The sequence below is a fragment of the Meriones unguiculatus genome, chromosome X (assembly GCF_030254825.1).
Source record: "Meriones unguiculatus strain TT.TT164.6M chromosome X, Bangor_MerUng_6.1, whole genome shotgun sequence".
Lineage (NCBI taxonomy): Eukaryota > Metazoa > Chordata > Mammalia > Rodentia > Muridae > Meriones > Meriones unguiculatus.
This window is the reverse complement of record NC_083369.1, coordinates 31,909,140-31,915,848: the sequence shown is the minus strand read 5'-3', so window position 1 is coordinate 31,915,848 and position 6,709 is coordinate 31,909,140. Positions and strand designations below refer to the sequence as shown.

Below are 6,709 nucleotides of genomic sequence, written 5' to 3'. Positions count from 1 at the left end.
ATGCAGCTCTTTTTCCGAGCCCAGGAGTTACACACTCTCGAGGTGACAGGCTAGGAGACGGTTGCCCAGATCAAAGCTCATGTGGCCTTATTGGAAGGCATTGCCCCCGAAGATCAAGTCGTGCTTCTGGCAGGCTTGCCGCTGGAGGATGAGGCCACCCTAGGCCAGTGTGGTGTAGAGGCCCTGACCACTCTGGAAGTAGCTGGACGCATGCTGGGAGGGAAAGTTCATGGTTCCCTGGCTCGTGCTGGAAAAGTGAGAGCTCAAACTCCCAAGGTGGCCAAACAGGAGAAGAAGAAGACAGGTCGGGCCAAGCGACGAATGCAGTACAACTGTCGCTTTGTCAATGTTTGTGCCCACCTTTGGCAAGAAGAAGGGCCCTAATGCTAATTGCTAATTCCTAAGTCCTATTGTGATCCTGGCACTCTAATAAAGCCACTTTGCCCAGGCAAAAAAAAAAAAAAAAAAAAAAAAACATTGATTGTTTGATTGTAGGGGTCAGGCAATGGTGGTGCATGCCTTTAATCTCAGCACTCAGGAGGCAGGGGGAGGTGGATCATTATGAGTTCAAGGCCAGCCTGGTCTACAGAGTGAGTTCTTGGACATCCAAGGACTACACAGAAAAACCCTGTCTCAAAACAAACAAACAAACTAAAAAACACAGTAGAAGGGCTGGAGAAATAGCTCAGTGATTAACAGAATTTGCTGCTCTAGCAGAGGATCTGAGATCAATATCTAGCACCCACATGGCTGCTCACAGCTATCTCTAACTCCAGTTCTTGGGGATCCAATGCCATCTTTTTTACTTCTGTGGGTACTGGAGGCATGTATGTAGCATAATATGTTGTGCACATGCATACATGCAGGAAGCACACACAAAATAAAAATTTAAATTAAAAAGAAGACTGTAGGGGCTGGCTCTGAAGCTGGGTGCTAGACTGTCTGCCTAATATACTCAAGGCCCTGCGTGTCACCCCCAACACACATGCAAAATAAAACAAAAAGAATACTTATGATTGCATTTAGGACCCATGTAGAAGCTATTTTCAGATATTCAATTTTGAAAAAAGACTAAATTAATGTGTATGAGTGTTTTTGTATGCTGTGCATTACATGCATGTCTGGTGCTGGTAAAGGCCAAAAAGAGGCTGAGCCAGGAGGCTCATGAATTTGAGGATAGCCTATGATATATAGAGAGAGTTCTGAGTTAGATAGCCTGGATCACAGAGACTCTGTCTTAAAAATGAAAGAAAATGCTCATTTATGGAATACATTGTGAACTTCAGATACACCATACTGTCATCATGGATGAGGGTAGGGAGCATGCCCAGCATATGTTCAATTCCCTATACTGCCAAAAGTTCATTTTTCATTAACATATGGTCTATACCATATGTTTACTATGGCATTATTAATGTGATTTAGGATATTCACCTATGAGGAAGAATGAAATGGGATACTATTAGGTATAAAGAAGAATGAAATCATGTCATCAAAATGGGTATAACTGGAGGTCATTGTGCCAAGTAAAAATAGATAAGTACTACACCCTCTTTTCATATGAGAAAGCTGGAGTTAACACATTTTATTTTATTGGAGGGTGGAGGGATTAGACAGGGTTTCTTTGTGTAGCTCAGGCTGTCCTAGAACTAGCTCCATAGACCAGGATGGCTCCAAACTCACAGACATCCACCTTCCTCTGCCTCCTGAGTGCTAGGATTAAAGGCATGTGCCACCACCGCCCAGCAAATATTCTTATTAATATGACTATGGCTCCATCATTTGGGGGGGTTGTTTGTTTGTTTGTTTTTGAGATGGGTTCTCACTATGTAGCTCTAGCTGGCCTGGAACTCACTATGTAGACCAGGCTAGCCTCAGACTCACAGATTGCCCTGTCTCTGCCTCCCAAGTGCTGGGATTAAAGGAACTCACCACTGTGCCAGGTCTAAATATGGCCCAATTGTTACATAATCTAAGCTGTTAACACCATCATTCATAACTTTAACTATTATTTATTATTATGCATGATATGTGAATGTAGACACATGTGCCATGACACCTATATGAGGATCAGAGTACTCTGTGGAGTGGTTTCTGTTCTACCTTTAATTGGGTTTTGGAAATAGAACTAGGGTGATCAGGCTTACACAGTAAGTGTTTTGACCTATGGCACCATTTCACCTGCCTTACCATTCAGAAAGCTGAGTTGAGAAAATATTCACCCATCATATTCAGAGAATACAGTTAGGTGAAATCAGGTTGCAAATTGGACTCTGAGTGTCAAGGCAGTATGAAGTAGCTGGCTGGGGGGGAGGGGCGGAGCTGGGAGTAGACACTTACCAAAGAGCCATTATGCCATGCACAGCATGAAGAACATGGGAGTTATTTCTGAACCTCTGGGTGGAATTAGAGAAACATCTGCCCACACTCCTTTCTGGGATCTCCAGAATTGCAGAGAGATCAGTTCATAGACGAAGAAAGAAGCAGAGATAGAGTCACTGTGCTTGCAGAGTCCCAGGCTCTCCTAAAGGAAGCCCACCCAGCAATGGGCTCAGATGTCATGGGAGATCCCATGCCCTATTCAGAAGGGCAGTAACCATACCAGCTGTAGTGCAGACCACAGTCATTGTCCAGGTGCAGATGTCTAGTAACAAAGAGAAGCCATGGAGTGTGCTTCCTACACACTAGGCAAGCATTCTGCCAACTGAGTTACATCCTTAGCCCTTATTTTAAGGCTGGCTTTGATCTTCTTGCTCTTGCCTCAGTCTCCTCAGTGCTGGGATTACAGATGTGCACCACTATGCCAGGCTGCTAATAAAATGCTTTTTTAAAAATCATTTGGGGGTTGGAGAGATGGTTCAGTGGTTGAGAGCACTGGCTACTCTTCTAGATGGCCTAGATTTGAAGACAAGCCTGGCCTCGAACTCACAGACATCTGCCTGCCTCTGCCTCCCAGAGTGCTAGGATTAGAGGCATGTGCCACCAAGCCCAGCTCAAGAGTATACTTTTGAATGATCAAAATTTGAGTGTAGGGTGTTTGACTAAGATGTCAAGTCAGCTCATAAGGTAATTATTAGACTATGAGTATAATTTGGAGAACTGTATTCAGGATTGTGTGAAAGGTAGATTCTATTTATCTATCTATCTATCTATAGGTCGCAATGAGTCCTTGTCCCCCTCCCCCCTTTTTTTCTTTTTCGAGTTGTCTCTCCTCTTAAGGGTTAATCAATCTAGTGGGACAGGTTAGGGACTTTGGTAAGGTACTACCCCTAGGGAGGAGGGTTCACTTTAGGATTATATACTTTTCCTTCCCAGAATTCCCACCCCTTAGTTCAGTCACTATGCTCAGGTTCAGCTGAGTCTGCCTGCCTTTGGCATTAACTATTACTTTTTCTTTTGGATGCTGGCTGCAGTCCAAATTTGTTTTTAAACTCCCTTAACTTATGCTTTGGGCTACTTTACTCTTTCTAAAGTGCCTTTCCCAGCCCAGGTGAATGTGTTAGTGCGCATACTGTGCTCAAAGTTGCCAGAAGAGGACAGGGTATCCTGGAACTGGAGCTACAGTTGGTTGTTAGCCACCACGGGGTTCTGGGACTTGAACCTAAGTCCTCTGGAAGAACAGCCAGTTCTCTTAACTGCTGAGCCACCTCTCCAACCCTGATTTTTTTGTTCATCATTTTAGTAATGAAATTGAGAAGTGCATAAGGGGACCCTGATTTTCCTTACATCCTATGATGACATCCTAAGATGGCTCTACTGGAACTCTCCAAGATTTCTGGTAACACTTCTTTTCTGCCTTTTAATTCTGTAATTGGCAGAGAAAACAATGCCATTCCAGTACCCCTGGGTGCTATTAATGTGAAAAGTCAGTTCAGGGTATAACATCTGGACAGTCTGTGAGGTCTCTGGGGTTGGAGCAATGGCTCAACTTGTTCTTGCAGAGGATATAGGTTCAGTTCCCAGCATCCATATGGAGGCACATAACCCTATGTTATTTCAGCTTCAGGGGATCCAACACCCTCTTCTGGTACACAAACATACAGGTCACAAGGGATTGGGGGTAGGCATGAAAGGACTGGGAATTGAGTGTGATCAGGGTGCATGATGTGAAATTTGAAATTCTCAAAGAATTAATAAAAATATGTTGGGAAAAAAGTGGTGACTTATGTCTTTAATCTTAGCACTTGGAAGGCAGAGTAGTCAGATCTCTGAGTTTGAGGCCATCCTAGTCTACAGAGTACGTTCCAGACAGCCAAAGCTACACAGAGAAACCCTATCTCAAAAAAAAACAAAACAAAAACAAAAACAAAAACAAAAAACAAAACAAACAAACAAACAAAAAAACCCCGAAAAACAAAAAAACAGAAAAGGAAGGAAGGAAGGAAGCAAGCAGAAAGAAAAAGTCTGATATAGGCTCCACTCCCATTGTTGGGAGTCCTACAAGAAGACCAAGCTATGCAACCATAAGGTATATGCAGAGGACCTAGCTCAGACTCATACAGGTTTCCTGTTTGTCGCTTCAGTTTCTGTGAGCCCCTATGAGCCCTGCTTAGTTGATTCTGTGTTCTCGTGGTGTCCTTGACCCTTCTGGCTCCTACAATCCTTCCTTTCCCTCTTCTGAGGGATTTCCCAAACTCCATCTAGTGTTTGTCTCTGTGTCTCTGCATCTTCTATCAGCTACTGGATGAAGGCTCGCTGATGAAAATTGGGCTGAGCACTGATCTATGAGTATAGCAGAATATCATTAAGAATTATTTCACTGACTTTTTTTGTCAGTTGTGTTTGGTTCTGTCCTGGGTCTCCAGGCTGTACTGCCTGTGGTTCCTGACCTTCCAGGCAGTGTTGCACATGTGCTCACTCTCATGATGTGGGCAGGTCATTAGTTGGCCACTCCCACAAGTTCTGCACCACCATTACCCCAGCATATCTTGCAGACAAGACAGATTATAGGTTGATTTAGGCAAGGTAGTGCATGCCTGTAATCCTAGCACTCAGGAGATCTCTTGGGGCTGGTTGTGAGCCACCTGACATGAGTGCTGGGAATTGAGCTAGGTTCTTCTGCAAGAGCAATGCATGGTGCTGGAAAGATGTCTTGGTAATTAAGAACACTGGTTTGTGTTCCAGAGAACTGGGTTCCAGTCTCGGCACACACGTGACAGCTCACAAGCTCTGTAACTCCAGTTCTAGGGGATCCAGCACCTTCTTTAGGCCTTTGAAGGCTCAAAGCACCTGTGTAGTATACAGACATACATGCAGGCAAAAACACTCATACATGTTTTTTAAAGAGTGGTATGTGCTCTTAACCATCGAGACCCAGATCTCTCACCCCAGATCTGATTTTTTTTTTAAGTATCATGTTTGAAATAATATCAAGAACACTGGGTGGTCTAATGGAGTGAGGGCAACAAATGAAGGCAACAAGCATTTCAAACGAGCAAAAGCTCTACTTTTTTTTCTTTCTTTTTTTCTTGTTTATCTGAGACAAGAATTCACTGTGTAGTCCTGGCTGGCCTTGAACTCACAGAATCTGCCTGCCTCTGCCTCCCAAGTGCTAGGATTAAAGTCATGGGCCACCATACCTGACCAAAACTTATCTAATTTTCTTTTCTTTTGAAAAGCTTTATTTTTCTTGAGCCGAGGCTTTTACAAAGCTGTCTAGGGGCTGGAGAGGTTCAGTCTTGAGGCTGGCTGGAGCACAGCAGAAGCAGGAGCCCCCTAGAAGGCCAGGAGACCATATAGTCTGCTTGAGAGTGAGCCCCTTGAGGGGAGACTCACCCAGAGATGGCTGGAGCATGCCAATCTGCAATGACTGTGGCCCTGACAGCCTGTGGAATTTGGTCAGGTGGTTGCCCAGTTTCTTGATGAGCTTCTTCTCAAGGAAGCTCAGGAACCAGGAAGTGGTTCTCCCAAAGGCCACAGAGATGAGGGTCTGTGCAGGCAGAACCGAGAGCATTGAAGATTCATTAAGTGCCTAGTTCAGGTTCTTCATTAAGATCAAGGCAGCATCCTGAATTTTGCTCTACTCATCATAAAATGGTTTCTGCATGTCCTAGAAGAGCACTCTTCTTCACGGCTCAGAGCACTTGTGGTTCCATTTTTGGAAGAAGTGCCCTCCAGAGCCCAGAGAAAGTTGCAAGTTGACCAGGTGATTGAAGTAGCTTCCACTTCAATGGAATAATTCTGAAGTATCTGGGAGGCCATGGCTGACTGGCAGTATGGAGCTAACCACAAAAAGACTGGAGCCAACAGTGGCAAAGAGATGGTCCAGGAGGCAGTTAGAAGCTAAGAGAGAGTGCCTGCGTCTGTTTCAACCAAACACTGTTGAAGCAAGTTAAAGATCCATAGCACCTCTGGGCATTGTTCGTTTACACATTTTGTTTGTTTGTTTGTTTTTCCAGGAAGGGTTTCTCTGTGTAGCCTTGGCAGTCTTGGACTTTGTAGACCAGGAGATCCATCTGACTCTGTATCCCTAGTGCTGGGTCTGCAGGTATGTGCCACCACGCCCTGCTCATTTATATACTTTTAAAGAGCTGACTGACTATGTGTTTCCCCTGTATTCTAGATATTTGTACTAAATGAACTATTTTAGTTATATTTGGAATATTATGCAAAGTTCCTTTAAATGTTTCTATAACTATAACTTTATGTGAAGCGGCTAGCTCTAATTCCAGGAAAGGTTGATCCTCAGTATCCAAATTACCATGGCTCT

The 6,709-nt window shown here is 44.0% G+C and overlaps 1 pseudogene; it reads left to right on the top strand.

Annotated features, from left to right (window-relative positions):
- Nucleotides 1-397, top strand: LOC110561983 (ubiquitin-like protein FUBI; annotated as a pseudogene).
- Nucleotides 398-6,709: the final 6,312 nt, after the last annotated feature.